This window comes from Malus domestica, chromosome 02 (assembly GCF_042453785.1).
Source record: "Malus domestica chromosome 02, GDT2T_hap1".
NCBI classification, from domain to species: domain Eukaryota; kingdom Viridiplantae; phylum Streptophyta; class Magnoliopsida; order Rosales; family Rosaceae; genus Malus; species Malus domestica.
The window spans coordinates 34,290,829-34,309,782 of NC_091662.1; the positions used below are offsets into that span (position 1 = coordinate 34,290,829).

At 42.5% G+C, this 18,954-nt stretch overlaps 2 long non-coding RNA genes across 7 annotated transcripts in view; one reads left to right on the forward strand and one right to left on the reverse strand.

The window, feature by feature from the left end:
• Positions 1 to 18,954, forward strand: part of LOC114822022 (uncharacterized) — a 49,392-nt gene that overhangs the window by 10,093 nt on the left and 20,345 nt on the right. For 2 of the 6 annotated variants that reach the window (XR_011574215.1, XR_011574216.1), the window contains exons 1-3: positions 4,564 to 5,282; positions 5,364 to 5,402; positions 5,521 to 5,572. This is a non-coding gene — a long non-coding RNA (uncharacterized lncRNA). The other 4 variants (XR_011574217.1, XR_011574220.1, XR_011574218.1 and 1 more) reach the window with 4 other exon arrangements.
• Positions 16,461 to 17,745, reverse strand: LOC139190169 (uncharacterized). The gene is made up of 4 exons (XR_011574225.1): positions 17,412 to 17,745; positions 17,231 to 17,328; positions 17,050 to 17,147; positions 16,461 to 16,874 (listed from the first exon to the last, which is right to left on the reverse strand). It is a non-coding gene; the product is annotated as an uncharacterized lncRNA (long non-coding RNA).

Consider the following 18,954-nt stretch of genomic DNA (forward strand, 5'->3'; position numbering starts at 1 on the left):
ATGACACACTATTCCGCCGAATCCAAACCGGCGACGATAAAGGCGTAGACCCTGGCAGATGCAAGTTTTTTTACGAACGTAACAACTCGGCCCAACGATGCCCCGAAGGCAGCCGAGCACACTTTAGCCACACCTGCTCCCTCAGTGGAGATTTCTGGCGTTTGCATGTCGACGGCGCATCCAACTACAAAGGCACGTGAGCAGCCGTGGTTCTTGCCACCCCAGACGTTTCAATGCCCAAGCAGGCGATCACTCTAAGCTTCAAAGCATCTAACAACGAAGCAGAGTACGAAGCCCCACTAACAGACCTTCGAATGACAAAAAACTTGGTGGTGAAAAAGCTTTCAATTCATTCCGAGTCCTAGCTAATCACCAGCCAGACTACTAGGGGCAAAAGCATGATGATCGTGGCAACCGACTACTTCACCAATAAGAAAAGAAAATGGCCAAACGAACTCCAAGGATGTCTATGGGCATATCGCACAACCAAAAGACGAGCAACCGAAAGGAGATGGCCACAAGCTTAGATCTGGCAGAAGAGATGCGCGAATAGACTATCACTCGCATCGCAGCCTACCAGCATCAGCTCCTCTCCAGTTACAACAAAAGGGCCAAGATCCGGCAGTTCCAGCCTGGAGATTTGGTCATAAGAAAAACCTTCATCACTGCCAGCGGAGAAGGCTCCAAAAAGATGGATCCCATCTGGGAAGGCCGGTACAAGATCAACAGAGTAGGCGGTAAGAGTAATTACATCTTCGCCACCATGAAACGACAAAAAGATCAAAAAGCAGTGGAACGCCTACAATATGAGGAAGTACCATGTGTGACCTCCCGCTACATCAAAGCCTGAAGACTCAAATAGCTCGACGGGCACCACCTCACAAATTGAGGACTATCCAGTTGTTATGCAGTTCCTACCTTACAGTTAAGTTCTCGTTCGTTTCACTCATTTTTCAATGAGAAATTCAGAAGTAATCACAACTTGGCTCGGCTGCATGCTTACAACAACTGATTATTCCTGCACTTTAAAAGAAGAATGCGCCTTTCTTAGGGACTCATCGCAGGAATTGCGCCCCCTGAGGGACCAACCATGCTCTCCAGTGCGAGAGGGTAAACCAATTCCCCGACACCCATATGGGTTAGCTCTCCAAGACGGGAGGATAAACTTTACACTCCGAATATCCAGACGTGGATGAGCCTGGCTGCCCTAGTATAACTAGATCCACGATGGCTTGCGCCGGGATTCCTAGAAGTAGCCACAATAGTCTTTTTCAAGGCTTAGCTAACTTAAGGATTTTTGGTCTTTGGCCTAATCCGTGGGGAACCGGGCCCTAGAGACGGAGGGGGCACATTATGCAGTACGCCCTACAGACGACTGCCCTGGAACCCTAAAGCTGCTACCGAATGCACTAAGGTAGCCTACGGATTCCGGAAGACTGCCTACGGCTTGCCCTTCGAGCAGTAAAGCCGCGCTAGACTTATACAACTGCACATTCTTGTGAAAGGTTAAACAAGCTAGCGTGCATATACGAAGTTTTATCCACTGCCGACATGCTACGTAGTCGATAAGCTTCACCTCTGCCAAGCGCGGAACAACCTACACCAAGTCCTAAAGTGTTGTGATACTTGCTACGCAACCTACGGAATTGAAGAAAGTCAAGGTTAACAGCCTAGTGGTTACGCGGACTTGTCTGCTTCTGTAAGTAAGGCATCCGGCTGCCAACCCTATGGCTAAAAACCACCAACACCTACAGCTGCATAGGCTACGCGAGCTTGTCTGCTTATAAAAAAGTAGCATGCCTGCCACTGGTCTATCAAGTCTAAAGGTTAAAGCGTGAACAAAAGAAGCGAAGATGAAGGAAAACATGTTTATAAACAACTAGCAAAGGCCGAATGAGTTCAAGAAAAACAAGAGCTACAAGGAAAAAACAAAGAAAATCCTAAAGGCTACGTAGAATACTACACTACATCAGCTTGGACATCCCACGACTACTCGATCGCTACACCTTCAGCAGCCGTAACGCTCTTAGCAGCGGCATCATCCGGCACTTCACCCCCGACTGCCCAGCCTGGGCACTAACTTCTCCAACTACTTCACCAATGGAAGCCTTAAAAGTAAAAGCAAGCAAGTCTTCCGGAGAAATAGAGAATGTCTTAAAACCTCAAGCCCATCATTCTCACCCTTCAGTTGCTCATTCTTCTTAAGCAGACTAACACGGACAAGCTGCAGCTCATCCATTACCTTCTTAGCATAAGCAGCGAAACGAAGCTCAGAAACTGCAAACTCAAGATCTTGAATCTGAGGTATGTAACATCCAATCTCCTTCTATGCACTTTCATGCTTAACTTGGATCGCGTCAAGCCTAGTCTTCAAGTCAACGATCTTTTGGCGAATGGTCCCAAGCTGCAAAGGAGTGGGGGCAGACATATGAGACCCCTTCAAAGCAACGAGCTCATAATTTGCCATCTCTTTAGTAGCCTTGCTATATCTGCATCATAGCAAGTAGAGAAATCATTCTATAATTGGGTCGTATGCTTTGCAAACGAGCTTGGGCAAACACCTTTCTAACGCCATCAACAAACTTGGCACAAGCATCCATGTTTTCAAGAGATCTGGTTTCAAAAGCACATAGATCTCAGCAGCCTCCCCATAAGCAGGCTTAATGGATTTCTCACAGCTGCCTACGTGAGCAGTCTCCTCATTCCCAGCAGGCGAATTAGTCTCAACAACATAAGGAATGGGCCTTGACGCCACTTTAGCAGCAGAGTCAACCTTATCGCTCTTCATAATAGCAAACCTCTCCAAAGGCGCCACATGCTCAGATCTAGCAGCCTCATTTTTCGTCCCCTTGGAAAAAGTCAAGTCAATCACAAGCCTGAAGGCAGTCGGCGAACCCGTGCGAGCGAAAGAAGCCTTTGGTTTTTTCTCAGCCGGCATCTCTTGAGCAGGCAGGGAATATCCCTTTTCCTACCTTCACTTGTAGCAAGATCCACAACAGTGATTGGACGAGCCAATGCATCTGCCTTGATCCTACTCACCTCCTCTTTCGGGAGCAGCCCACATTTCTCTCAGCGAATAGGACTAAGCAGCCAACGACATTTATGGTACTCAGCAGGGGAGCTCAACCAGCATTCCAGCAGGCAGAAGGCCTGCATACCCAACATTCCAGCAACCCATGAGGCCCACAATCTCCTCATTTCTCTCAATCGCCAGCCTGGCCCGAGTCAAGTCCAAGAGCCCAAAGGACATGAGCCATGCGGCTCGCCTAGAACTGCGCCCCAGCGCCACAATCCGCGACCCCAGCCGCACAAGCTGCCCTTGGCTCAAGCCAAGCCAAGTCTGCCCAAGCAGTGGTCCCTGCCACGACATCTCCTCGGCCCATGCCGAGCCAACTCCTGGCCCCTGCCAGCCGACGTACTGCACCACCCCGACGGCTGCCCCGCAATAGCACTAATCCAAGAAGAAGGCAAGAAAAATTAAATTTTTCTTACATCGGTGCGGCACGGAGAAGATGAAGAAATCAACGAAAGACGGTCCTTTGCACGGGCAAGATGTAGAAGATTGCTAGAGGAGGGGGAACAAATATCCTCTAACTTTCTCTCTCTTGTGGGGTAGAATAAATTGCTCTCCAAAATTGATTTAATAACCCACTTAAGGTGGACTTAAATAGGCTTTGAGAGAAGTTTATTTCCCTTTCCTAGAAGGGCCTAATTTCCAATTAAAGAGAGAATCAACATCAAAATAAGAAGCAATCCTACGTTTCCTAAAGCAAGAAGATCTCTACACCTGCTGCCCTTTCCTACGAGCAGCCCAACAGGTGTGGGGGCATTTGTGGAGCCAAAAATATTCACTAGGCGACACGTGGATTTTGGACAAAATAGGACAAAAATACCCTCGAGGCATACCGGGTCTCCTACACACGAGCAATGGAGAATCATCCATCAACCAAGTCAGGAGTACCCAAAATGGGTAACAATTCAAAACCTATTTCATATATGTTTTTACCTCATTTTTTCCTTATTCAATTAGCCATTTATTTCAAACATTCCATAACATCCTCAACCAATTAATATAATCAATATATTAAAGGCTATTTACATCACCAAATCACCCCAAAATCACACCAAGGTCCGGCCATTCCCATCCAAAAAGAGCCTATCATATTCTCTACCTTTTCCACCATTTTCCCTTTTTAATTACCCTAATTAACTAGCCAATTAATTCCAAAAACCACCAAAACATTCATTTTATGTTTAAATAGCCAAATAAATTGGCTAATTAAACCTAAATTAAACCTAAAAACCCTAGCCACCTCCTAACTCTATAAATAGGCACCTATTCTCATCAAAAAATCAATTCCAACACTTTAGCAAAAATCCCAAAATTCTCTAAACACTATTTCTCTCTAAATTCTAACTTTGGCATCGGAGGTTCTTCGGCCAAAGCCCCCCCCATTCATCGTGGGCGCGTGAGGCTCTTGGCCTTAACCTAAGGTGTTAATTGTTTTGTAGGTGCAAAATCGTCCAAGATCGAGGAGGAAGAAATTTGCATCCACAACTGTGTTTTCTTCTAAATATTGTTTTTCCCCCGGTTTATGATATGGATAACTATAGTTGGATAATAATGTGAGCTCAGCTATATTCTTCGAAGCAGTGACCAATGAGGAAGTGTGTAGAATTGTAGAAGTAAATAAAAGTCTCAATCTTTAAGTTGCTCTGTGCACAATGAAATTGAATTTTGATTTTGTGTTTCGGCATACCCTTACTAGAATTTTGTGATTTCGGAATTATAGAAGTTAGTGGCGATTCGAAACCAGTTAACTGGGATGAGAATTAGAGTGATTTGAAATCAGAGAACAAGGAATTGCAGGATATAATGGTAATGGTGAGGATAATATGATGATAACACAAGTTCACTATTTTGCAGAGATTTTTGAAGACTGATTTTTTTTTTTTCATTTTTGCATTTTTTAACAAGTGGTGTTCTGATTTTTCATTCCTTCTCATCACTTCTACAAGAGGTATGTTTCTGACCGAGAAAAATTTCCAGATCTTCTCTCCTCATTAAACTTTCCTTAGGATTGTGAAAAAGCAAAGGGGTTGATTGGAATGATGGTTACCAGGAAATTCCATGTGCTCAAAACCCAACTCGATTCCGTTGCTAAGAGTTTGCTGAGCAAGTCCCTGTACGGAAACATGGTTGGAGTCGTTGGTTCTATGTGGGTTCTGGGCAGCAGCTACTTTTTCTTTGTTTTTGGATTTGTAAGAAGATACATGCTCAGGTATGGTCAAGTTCGAGTCAATGATTTTCCCAGATGAAAAGTTTGATGGATTTGAACTGATTAATGGGTTTCTTTTTTTAGATTCCATTTCTGCAATTAAAGATTGCTTAAAGAAAAGTTGTATGTAATTGATTTTCTGCTATAATGTTTTGAATTTCTTATTTATATAGTTCTACATATTCTTTGTTTGCATTTATTTTACTTGATTGTATTAGTGGTTGCTTTTGTTTTCACCCAGCTACCAAAACTTTGCCTACACTATCCATCTCTGTTCTCCGCCGTCCATCACCGTAAGTCCTTTTTCTTTTTCCAGAATTTTCAATCCTTTTATGTTTCATTTTCTGAAATTTTCATGTTTCTATGCATATATATATATATATATGTGTATATATTGTTAGATATGGGACTGTAAGCAGTAGTGGATTAGTTGGTTCTACTTCTGCATTTCCTCTTCATTAAAATGTTTACTTACCTACTTTTAAGCGTCTTTGTTTATGTAAGACCGACAATGGGTTAGCGGTAACTCCTTTTTTACATCATATTCCATTCCATAATATTACACTATTGCATTTGGAATAGCAACATTTATTCGGTGTCACCTAGAAAGTTTGTTGATATATCATGTCATATGTTTTTTATAATCTATTTGACATTCCCGCGGCAACGCGCGGGCAACCGTTCTAGTATATATCTAAATGCTTTAGATGGTAGTCTTGTTGTGAAGGCATCTTTTCCTTTATATTAAAAGGTTTTTTTTATCCGCAGCATGTTTCTACAAATATAGATGCACCATTTTCCAAACATGGCCGTTGCTTTTGATTTTTAGTCTGCAAGGCAAGTTTTCTTGTAGGTAGCAGTACCACTATTCAAACATAGCTGTTGTTTTTAGCTTTTTGTCTACACGGCATGTTTCCTTGTAGATATCTGCACCATTTTTCAAACATAGCTGTTGCCTTAACCTTCCAATCGGGTACAGCTGCTGTGCAGCACCCGTGAGCCGATATAGTTTTGACCTTTGGACCTAGCTTCTTGGTAGTCAAGTATATATGACAATTATTGTTTTCAAAGCATTAGACTCTCTTTTTTTTTTTTTTGGGACTTTTGCCTTGATTTTTTTTACGTAAGTGAAAACCACCCATGCTTTAAACTCTCGTATACGAAGAGTTCAAACAAATACTAGCATATGTCAATTCAAACAAATGCTAATTCCATTAAAGGAAAAATATATAATTTTTGATGAGTTATGGTTGCATCTAATTTTGGGGATCAGATTGCCTACGTACCCTGTGAAGGGATCAAGCCAAACGTAGTTCATCCCTTGATTTCGGGAAAAATGGTTTTTACGGCTGTATCTAGTGATAAAACTAGACTACCTACGTACCTTGTAAAAGGATCAAGCCGAACGTAGTTCATCCCTTAATTTTGGGAATTATTTTTGTTTTTATATTTTTCATGTTTTTTTATGACTGCACCTAGCTTTAATGCTAGGCTGCCTACGTACCCTTTTTGAGGGATCAAGTCATACGTAGTTCAGAGGAAAGGATTTTATCTTGACTTGCTTCCTCTGCACTTGTTTCCCTCTCGGAGTTTGTTTCACATTGTTTATGCGTAGAACTTCTTCATGAGCTTTCCATTAATGCATGGGTATATGCATTTCCCATTGGCATTAGAGAGTTCGTAGGCACCTTTGGTGAAGACTTTGGTGACAACATAAGGTCCTTCCCATTTGGCTTCAAATTTTCCTTGCATCTTTTTGGTGATGACGCCGGGTCTTCGGACAGTTAAGACTAAATCTCCAACAGAGAACGATCTAAACTTAACCTTTTTGTTAAATGCACCTGCCACTTGAGCTTGATAGACTTCAAGTCTTTGTTGCATTGCAAGTCGTTTTTCATCAAGTGCTTCAAGTTCCGCTAGCCTGATTTTTACATTTTCTTCGGGATTTGTCAGTTGTGTGGCTACTCTTACGGAAGGTAGTTGAATTTCCAAAGGTAGCACAGCTTCTGATCCATACACCAGACTATATGGAGTACATCGGGTGGATGTACGGACGATGGTGCTATAGGCCTATAATGCTTCGGGAAGGCATTCATGCCAGTCTCTTTTATTCTTTGCCACCATCTTTTTCAGGATGTTGCACAACACTTTGTTGAAAGCTTCTGCTTGACCATTGGCAGTTGGGTTATAACTTGCGGAGAAGACTTGTTGAATGTTGTACTTTTTGCAAAGATTATCCATGGCCCTACACTTGAAGTAAAGAGCGTTGTCTGAGATTATTTTGGACGGGACTCCGTAGCAATAGATTATGTTTTTCTTTATGAATTTTGCAACATCTTCCGCTTTCACTTCTTTTAACGGTATTGCCTCAGCCCACTTTGAGAAATAGTCTGTGCCTGCTAGGATGTACTGATGTTGGAGGGACAATTTTGGGGTTATCATGCCTATCACATCTAAACCCCATGCATTGAATGGCCAAGACAAAATGGTCGGATGGAGGGGCAATGGATTTTGGTGCTTGAAGTCTCCATGTATTTGACATGCCCGACATGATTTCACATGTTTCATCGCATCTTGAACCATTGTAGGCCAGTAATACCCAAGCCTTTTCAATTGAGCTGCAAGCTTAGGTCCAAATTGATGGGATCCGCAAATACCGGCATGAGTTTCGGAGAGAGTATAGGCTGCTTCTTCTTTTGATAAACACCTTAGCAATATTCCGTCAAAAGACCTTTTGTATAGTGTGTCATTCAGATACACAAATCGGTTGGCCCTTCTTCGTACATCAACTCTTCCTCTGGGATCAGTTGGTAGTTTTCCATATTGAAGATAGTCAATCAAAGATTGCCGCCAATCAGAACATTCATCTACTTCTAGGACTGTAACCGCGTTGACTTCATGGTTTTCTTCAATCCGCTCTAGTGTTGAAGGAAGTAAATGTCGTTCTCCCACTGTAATTTTAACTTCTGGTTCCTCAGGGAGAGTTAAAGATGCCGCTAGCTTTGCCAATGCATCGGCTTTGTTATTTTCAGACCTTGGAATGTGAGCAATGTTGATTTCTTGGAATTGTGACACCAAGTGTTTTGCTCTTTCATGATACAAGGTTAGATTTTCATTTTTCACAGCATATTGACCATTCATTTGCTTGATGATTAGTTGTGAATCACCATAAACTTGAAGGCAATCAACATGTAGTTCGAGTGCAATTTCAAGTCCAATGATGAGTGCCTCGTATTCTGCCACATTGTTTGAACGTAACTCCATGAGCGAAAATGAATATGGGATTAGACCTCCACATGGTGTGATGAACACAATACCTACCCACGTGCCTTTTTTCCTTGCCGCTCCGTCAAAGTAAAGTTGCCATTGAGAAACGTATGTCAAGAATACTTCTTCATCCGGCAAATCGCTTGGTAACTCCATGTTGTCGGAAACAGGATGAGCTGCTAAGAAATCAGCTAGTGCTTGTCCCTTTATAGCTTTTTGAGAGACATACTTGATTTCAAATTCCGATAGTAGCAAAGACCATTTTGCAAGACGACCGGATGGCACTGGTTTTGACATCAAGTATCTGAGCGGGTCCATTTTAGATATCAAAGTAATGCTGTGTGACAGTAAGTAATGTCGTAGTTTTTGCACAGCAAAAACTAAGGCTAAGCAAACCTTCTCAATAGGGGTGTAATTTTGCTCTGCCCCTACAACTGTTCGACTTAAATAGTAGAGCGCATTTTGTTTTCCTTCTTCATTGTTTTGTGCAAGCATTGCCCCTAGTGAGCGTTCAAGTGCTGTGATATACAAAATTAAAGGTTTCCCTTTAATTGGAGCCATCAACACCGGGGGTTTCAAAAGATATTCTTTAATGCTACTGATAGTGTTTTGACATGCATTATCCCATATGAAAGGCACATCCTTTTTCATCAGCCTTGTGAATGGTTGACATCTCCCAGATAAGTTTGAGATGAATCTCCTGATGTACACCAATCTTCCTTGTAGTCCTCGTAGCTCTCGTAGGTTTCGAGGAGGAGGCATTTCCATGATTGCCTTGATTTTTGAAAGGTCGACTTCAATTCCTCGGTACCTTACCACAAAGCCAAGAAATTTTCCAGATGTCACTCCAAATGCGCATTTTAAAGGATTCATCTTTAATTGATGTTTTCGGAATCTGTCAAAGACTTTCTTTAAGTCGTTCAAATGATGTTCCCTTTTTCTTGTTTTGATGACAAGATCGTCCACATAACATTCGATGGTGCTATGTAACGTATCACTGAAAATGACTGTCATGGCTCTTTGGTATGTGGCTCCTGCATTTTTTTAGTCCAAACGGCATTACAGTGTAGCAGTAGATTCCTTTCGGAGTATGGAATGTTGTAAGTTCTTCATCTTCAGGTGCCATTTTAATTTGATTGTACCCTGAGAATCCATCCATGAAAGATAGAGCCTCAAAACCAGTTGTGGCGTCTACCAATAATTCAGTTATTGGAAGCGGGAACTCGTCTTTTGGACATGCGTCATTAAGATCTCTGAAATTTATGCAGACACGAATTTGTCCATTTTTCTTCTTTACCGGTATGATACTGGCGAGCCATGTAGGGTACTGAACTTCTCTGATAAACCCAACGTCTATCAGTTTGTCAATTTCAACCTTAATTTGTACTTCAAGCTCAGGTCGAAAACGTCGTAGTGCCTGTTTAACATAACGCCTTTCTTTTAATACAGCCAATCTATGAACTGCCACCTTAGTGTCTAGACCAGGCATATCTTGATAGCCCCATGCAAACACATCTCGGTAATATTGGAGAAGACATTTGTAATCTTCTAATTCTTCCGGTGTTAGTAGGGCACTTACAAATATAGGCGTTGGCTCGTCATCTGTTCCGAGATTGATTTCTCGAAGTTCATCCACAATGGCTTGCCCCCCATTCTCTATTTGAGGTGGTGCCGGTTGAGCGTTGTCAATAAACTGGGTTGAGTTATCACCATTCTCATCTTTTTCATCTTTAATGGTGACGTAGTTTTCCTGAGCAACATTATGAACCTCTTCTTCTGTGCTTGATTCCTCATCCATTTCATAAGCTTCACTTAGAAGTGGCGGTGCATTGTTGTGGGTTCTGAAGCTTGCGCAAATACGACTTTGCCCATTTTTCTTTTTGACAAGAAAGCAGGTGGGGAACTGTCTAACAGGCTCAATTGGCTCGTTATCAGATTCCTTGTTTCTTTCTTTGCTACCGATCATACTAACTTGAACAACATCTCGTTCCTCTTCTTATGCATCATTATTTTTGTCTTGGTTTATCTTCACCTTTTGGCTTTTGACTCTCCACTTTTTGCTTTTATGAGATTTCTTAGGCTGAGAGTTGGTGATTTTACCAAGTCGTTGGAAGACCGAGACTCGAGGTGGCTTGCTGTTGGATTCTTCTTCAGTCAACATTTCTTTCTCTAGATTAGTAAAGCCTTCAAACTTATGATTCTTGGTTTCCGAGACAAATGCTTTGAGCATTCCATTTCCTTGGTGCACCGTGACATTGATAGTACTCATTTTAGCTTTGTGCCTCTTCGCTTTTATCTTTCACTTTTGACGAGGAATTATTTCTTTTGAACGAAACAATGCGACCATGTCGACCATTATTCCTTTGTAAATTTGTTGAGACTATCAAATTGCCTCCAGGAATTGATTGGTTAATTCTACGCAGAGGCTTCGTGTAGCTGGTTACGAGTGCTTCAAATGCATTTTGGATTTGTTCCATTGCTTTCTTTTCAGGTTCTCTTCGATCTTTTAACGGGCCATTGAGAACTACTTTTTTGGATTTTGGAGTTTTAGAACTCGCAATTTTGACTAGCCTTGACGGCTTTGCCTTTTCCACAGCTGATGATTGTGATTCCTTCTGCACTACTTCATTTTTACTGGTTGTGAAAAAGTGACCTTTGACTGTTTGTAAAATTTTGCATCTGCATAATTCACTTCTTAACCCATAAATGGGTCGGTGTCCGCTAGAACTGCCTTGACCTCGCCCTTTATCAAAAACTTGAAGCACTGATGGAGTGTAGAAGGAACAACACCATATGTATGAAGCCACGGACGCCCTAATAAAACATTGTAAGATGTGTTAGCATCGATTACATGGAAAAGGGTGTCGGAGTACAACTCTCCTATCTCCATTTGTAAGGCTATCGTTCCCATTGCTTTTTGTCCGACTTGATTGAAGCCTTGAATAGTTAGCATTGATGGTGTTAGTTGACGAATGTTAATCCCCAAAGCTCGAAGTGTTCGAAGATGAAGCAGGTTTACTGCTAATCCACAATCAAGCAAGATTCGATTTATCGATGTATCTCCCACTAGTCCACTGACGTACAAAGGTCGATTATGATACTCGTCTCCAAGTATAAGGTCATTTTCATCAAATATGATACTTGCGAGGCAGCAAGCGCAATACTTTGGCGACGTTGTATCCACTTCTGCGAATTTGAAGTTTGTTTCAAATACTTCAGGATTTGTCAAAGCCGTAATAAGTGCTTCTCTAAGGTCTTTTGACATTTTCAGAGCATCGTACACATTGAGAAGAGATGGAATACGCTTAAGATGGTCGATGATGTCATATTTGCCATCCTGGGACTGTAGCACATCTTTTCCATGTCTCTTAGAGGTACTTGCTTTTGTGGTTGAGACTGAAATTTCTACTGCAGGCTCTGTAATGACTGGAACTTGTCTTGCACTTGGTTTATCGGAATGTCTGACTGAATCATCTACTTATTTTCCTTCTTTTTTGTCCACAGACGGGATCCTTTGGCCAGAGCGTAGAGTTATTTCATCTACCTCATCATCGTTGTGGATTTCACATGAGGCGTGCGACAATTTCCAATTTCTTACTCACCTCCCTTACTCTTAAAAAGTTTTGAAGGGAGGTAGTCTCCAAAGGTTATTGGTGCTCTGAAAAGCTGCTTGTACTCATCATCTTGAAAGACTTTAGGCCTTTTCTGAGTACCTTTCTTCTTTTTCTTTCCATCTTTTGAGGGTGGTTCACTCCATAATTTTCCTTTTGATCGCTTTGTGGAAGAAAGACGTTTAACAATCTTTTTCACCTTCTTTTCACTGACGGTTTGCCAGTCGTCCTTGAACTCGAGTGATGACTCCGAAGAATCTTCCCAAACATCAATGGTGCTGTCATGAGCTCGTACAGTGTTGGAATTTTTGGATTTCCGGAACAAGGCATGCCAAGATAAGCATAGACAACTGTGGTTTCATTATCGACATGGAATCCTACGGGGATTGCCCCTTCTGGTAATGGAGCGGAGGGTGTTGATTTTCCTTCAATCATATTGGACGTTGCCGTCTGATGTTTCGAGGATGAATCCACCTCGATCTCATGCTTGTTGATTTTTTTCTTGAATTATATCTGTTTGTACCATACTTGACCAATCCCGAAACTACCGAGCACCGGCCAACGCTATACTGTCAAGGACCCAGAAGAGTTCCCCTCCGACCAGGAGGCCAATCACTACTCGACACGTGTCAAGATTAGAAGCCAATCAGAGCGCAGCACGTGTCAACATCAAGAACCAATCATAACATGACACATGTCAATGTGACAAAGCTACAAGTTTTTCTATAAATAGGGGTCATTCCCCCACAATATTGCCTAATGCTATTTTGTGTTAAATCATTCACAAGAACTCACTAAATTGAGAGCTTGATCCTTTGTACTTGTGTAAGCCCTTCACTACTAATAAGAACTCTTCTACTCCGTGGACGTAGCCAATCTGGGTGAACCACGTACATCCTGTGTTTGCTTCTCTGTCTCTATTCATTTACGTACTTATCCTCACTAGTGACCGAAGCAACCAAGCGAAGGTCATAAAACCTGACACTTTCTGTTGTACCAAAGTCTTCGCTGATTTTGTGCATCAACATTTGGCGCCGTCTGTGGGAAACGACACTTATTCCTACTCTCTTCAGCTGTGTCAAGCTGGTTTCTATCATTCGTACACTTTCTTTTGATCAGGCATCCCTCTCCAGCATGGGAAGCGAAGGAAGCCACAGCACACAGAATGACACCCCCCTTGCACATAGTGCGAAACAACGAAAGAAGGAAGGAAAACGAGTTCTTCTTCAAGCTAAAGTCGATGAGTTGGAAGCTCAGAACAACAAGATAGCAATGAGGAATGAGGTCCTCCAGGAGCAATATGAGAAGCTCTTCGAGACACTTCACGAAGCTAGGCAAGCTCAGACACGCGAGCTTGTTGCCCCCATGGAAGTCAACCATCAACTGGGTGCCCTCCAACATGGAGGGTCACATGCATTCGACATAGATATCCCTGATAGGGAACAAATTACCCCTCGACTTGATAATCAACATGAGGCTTCTCTTAACCCAGTTGCTTCGACCCGAACCATGAGAAGTGGAGGGAGACACCTCTTTGCTGAAGGGGCAGAAGGATCGAAAGCCGTCTTTCGCGATTGTCGGGATTTCCTGAAGCAACGTCGAGAGAATTCCATCCATATAAGCTCAAAGATTAATGACCCAAGGATTTCTGAGAGACTCGGTCCCCTGCCACGGCCCAAGCCGGCCACCAATTTGGGGAAGGGGCAACAAGTCCTAGAGAGACATGAAGGTACAGGGGACTCAGAGGTGTTCCGACAGACATACCCTGGAAGCCAGTACAGCGAGTCCAGGGAAAAATCACATGCCCTTGATCAAACCTTCCTAATTCCAAGAGGAGATGGAGATTTACGAAAGAAAGCTCCAGTGGCACATAACTCCGCTCAGGACCCCCTTGTCCTACAACTTCTTGAGGAAGTAAACAAGTTGAAGGCTGAACGTCAGGCTGAAATACCTGACTGGAACCAACCCAGGCCTGGCCCTCTTACAAGGAGGATCCTCAACACCCCCCTTCAAGCAAAGACAAAGCAGAAGCTTGGCTTGCAACTTTATACTGGAAAAGAGGACCCGATTGAGCACCTTAACCTCTTTGAGTCCACCATGGCATACCGGATGCACACCGACGAAGAGCGATGTCTTCTCTTCCCCTCCACCCTCTCTGGCGGAGCTCTAAATTGGTATTGTCTTCTTACACCTGAGACGGTAGACTCATTTGAGGAATTGAGGAAACTATTTGTTTCCCAACACATTTTCCAAACCGATCGCTTGCACTCTGCAGATGACCTGTACACTATCCGCCAGAGGCCAGACGAGTCATTACGTATGTATGCTGGCCGCTTCAGCCATGAATACTCCCGGTGTGCCGAGGCAGACGACAAGACTGCCCTCAAAGCCTTCACGGCAGGCCTACGTGATTGTTTCTTTAAATACATGATCAATGCCAATACTTGGAAGACTTACTCTGAGGTGATGGCGCAGGCTTATAACCATGCCTCCGCCGAGGCAAAGACATATCAGGAGAAACCCCCTCACCCAACGCCATGGAGGAAGAACTAGCAATAGCTAAAGTTTGACGGTTGGGAAGATCATCCAATGTTTCTCTAGTACAGGACTCTAACAAAGACCCTGAAGACTCCGACATTGCAGACTCAGACTTAGAGCTAAAGCTAGAAGAGCCCTCATCACTAGAACTTCCAGGCTCTGACATCTACAATAAGAAGAAACAAATTCTATCACTACATGCATGATCAAAACATAAGGAAGTTCCTATATTACCCACATGAAGATGGTGCAAAGCGATGCCGGAACCCTTCTCAATCAGAAAGCAATCCGTCTTCCACAGTCACTACAAAACAAGCAAATGAAGACCGTGTCAAGCGCCAAAAAAAAAAAAAAAAAAAAAAACAGCTTCATCCAAAAAGCTTCACCCGAAAAGCTTCACCTCCAAAACTTTTGGGAGGTGGACCTATGTTGATGCACAAAACCGGATGGTCTTGGTACAACGTAAATCCGACCGTGAATCTGCATGAAATGTAAATGACACAAGAGTTATCGTGGTTCACCCCAAGGTTTGGGCTACGTCCACACTGATTGTATATTTATTTGAGGGAATAGAGAGGAAGAGGGTGAAAGCTTCTGAGAGCTTCTGAGGATGAGAGAGGGGATCTCAGGCCTAGGAATTGGCCTCCGAGAGTGAGAGTGAGGCCTTTCCTAATTGTGAGGGTGAGGGGTCCTTTTATAGAATAAGGACTCCTCACTTATTACATATTTGCCCCTTCCTTTATCCCATAATTACATTTAAGTCCCCTGAGTATTTGTACGAGATCTAAATACGAGGTCCTAAATATGGTATAAACAGTAAATGTTGATGCACAAAACCGGATGGTCTTGGTACAACGTAAATCCGACCGTGAATCTGCATGAAATGTAAATGACACAAGAGTTATCGTGGTTCACCCCAAGGTTTGGGCTACGTCCACACTGATTGTATATTTATTTGAGGGAATAGAGAGGAAGAGGGTGAAAGCTTCTGAGAGCTTCTGAGGATGAGAGAGGGGATCTCAGGCCTAGGAATTGGCCTCCGAGAGTGAGAGTGAGGCCTTTCCTAATTGTGAGGGTGAGGGGTCCTTTTATAGAATAAGGACTCCTCACTTATTACATATTTGCCCCTTCCTTTATCCCATAATTACATTTAAGTCCCCTGAGTATTTGTACGAGATCTAAATACGAGGCCCTAAATATGGTATAAACAGTAGTCCCCCAAGTCTTCAGTCAAGAGAGTCTTTTGGCTGGAGACTTGAAATTCAGTCCATGTGTGGGCCGAAGTAACTAGATGTCGTCTTGAACTGGTGCTTGATATGAGGCGGTGCCCAATCTGAAATGATGCTCAACTAGAAGTAGCACCTGTTGCGAGGCCGCTCTGCTTGTGGCTTATATTGCCTTGGTTGGCTCGGCTTGTGGTGTTAAAGGTGAGGGAGTCCTTTTTATAGAATAAGGATTTCATGCCTCTTCACCATCAAAGCTTCACCTACAAAAGCTTCACCCACAAAGCTTCACCTAAAAAGCTTCACCCACAAAGCTTCACCCAAAAAACTTCACCCGAAAAGCTTCACTTAAAAAAGCTTCACCTACACAGCTTCACCTAAAAAAGCTTCACCTAGAAAGCTCCCTCTACATACTTTCACCATCAAAGCTTCACCATCAAAGCTTCACCTAGAAAGCTTCAACACAAAACCTTGCTCCAAATAAACAAATTTTGTTCACAAAACCCAAGATGCCCTTGAACTTGTACAAAAACACTTGGGTAAACATAAACATTTTTTGTTTTACACCCACAAGGGCCCAAAATTTTCCTTCTTATTTTTTCACTTATATATGTTCCCAAACATATTATGATAGATCAAATAATAATTCAAAGTCCAAAATTTAGTTGTGGACAAAAATACAAGCAATTCACCAGTACTGAAGTTGCTACAAAAACTGGAATCTTCCCCAGCCTAGAAATCCAACAAAGCTTCGCCTCCTTTTCTCTATCAAATTTTTGCAACTGCTGCTTTTCTCCAATGGAGCTGAATTTTGGACACCCTCTAGTTCTTGAGCAGATGAACAACTTTCAAGAAGGAACCATTTCTGTTTGAGCCACGGAAATTAAAGTGTTGAAGCTCCAAGCATGACAGTCGGATTCTTGCAGATTTCGAAGTTGCTGTGATGTTTCGAAGATCTGGAAATATTTAACCATTAGTTCATTCTGAATTTTTGATATGTTATGAAAGAGACGATGAGGAACAACTTCAATGAAGAAAGCATGCTGATCTGAACAATCGAAAATGGAGTTTCGAAGCTCACAACAAATCTGACGGGTTGACAGAAAAATAATAACCAGTCATTCATCATACCTGAATTTCTTGAGTTATACTGCTCCGAGGGATCTCAAATTTGGATATGTTGTAGTTCACAAGCTGAGGAACAACTTCAATGAAGAAAGCATGCTGATCTGAGCAAGAGAAAATAGAGTTTCAAAGCTCACAACAAATCTGACGGGTTGACAGACAAATGATAAACAGTCACTCATCATACCTGGATTTCTGGAGTTGTACTGATCTGATGGCTCTCAAATTTGGATATGTTGTAGTTCACAAGCTGAGGAACAACTTCAATGAAGAAAGCATGCTGATCTAAGCAAGAGAAAATAGAGTTTCAAAGCTCACAACAAATCTGACGGGTTGACAGACAAATGATAAACAGTCACTCATCATACCTGGATTTCTGGAGTTGTACTGATCTGATGGCTCTCAAATTTGGATATGTTGTAGTTAAGGAATTAAAGAACAACTTTCATGAAGACAACTTTGTGATTCGAGCTACAGATGATGGTCTTATATTGAAAACCAATTCAGGGTGTTAAGGGAAATGAAAAACAATTCCACCAAAGAAACATCATTATGATGTTTCATCATTATGGTGTTTTCATCATTATGATGCTTTCATCATTGTGATGCTTCCATCATTGTGATGCTTCCATTATGATTGTAATGCACCAACGGTTACACCCTCTATCATAGCAGTATGTGTGTGTATCTCCCTATAGCAAGACACCTCATTCGTCAACTCCCTCGACTAGAGACTTGGGGGACTCCCACCATATGCTACTATGCCTTGGTACTCAAAAGTTCGTGACTACTCAGTGGCTTGGATTTTTCAAGTCTCCAACCGAGAAGTTTTCCTCACTCGGGAAATTAAGGGAACACTACCTCAAACTACATGCTTCACTCACAAAGCTTCAACAATACAGGTTTCAACAAAAGCAAAAATTCAAAGAACTTTATGAAGAACGTAAATCCGACCGTGAATCTGCACCAAATGTTGATGCACAAAACCGGATGGTCTTGGAACAACGTAAATCCGACCGTGAATCTGCATAAAATGTAAATGACACAAGAGTTATCGTGGTTCACCCCAAGGTTTGGGCTACGTCCACACTGATTATGTATTTATTTGAGGGAATAGAGAGGGAGAGGGTGAGAGCTTCTGAGAGTTTCTGAGGGTGAGAGAGGGGATCTCAGGCCTAGGAATTGGCCTCTGAGGGTGAGAATGAGGCCCCCCCAATTGTGAGGGTGAGGAGGCCCTTTTATAGAATAAGGGCTCATCACCTAATTACATATTTGCCCCTTCTTTTATCCCATAATTACATTTAAGTCCCCCAAGTATTTGTACGAGATCTAAATACGAGGCCCTAAATATGGTATAAACAGTAGTCCCCCAAGTCTTCAGTCAAGAGAGTCTTTTGGCTGGAGACTTGAAATTCAGTCCATGTGTGGGCCGAAGTAACTAGATGTCGTCCTGAACTGGTACTTGATATGAGGCGGTGCTCAAAGTGAAATGATGCTCAACTATAAGTAGCACATGCTGCGAGGCCGCTTTGCTTGTAGCTTGAGTTGCCTTGGTTGGCTCGGCTTGTGGTGTTGAAGGTGAGGGAGTCCCTTTTATAGGATAAGGGCTCACTCCTCAATACATAAGTGATGGGCTAGAGTCCCCCAAGTATTTTTCATGAGTGCTCTCTAAAAGTGAAGGAGTCCCTTTTATAGAATAAGGGCTCGCTCCTCAATACATAAGTGATGGGCTAGAGTTGATGCTCGCGGCGAGGCGGTTGCTCAGCTGGCGGCGTTTCTCTCTAATGAAGGTGAGGGAGTCCCTTTTTATAGAATAAGGGCTCACTCCTCAATACATAAGTGATGGGCTAGAGTCCCCCAAGTATTTTTTATGAGGGCTCTCTTGAGGCCCAATATATGGTACATAATGTA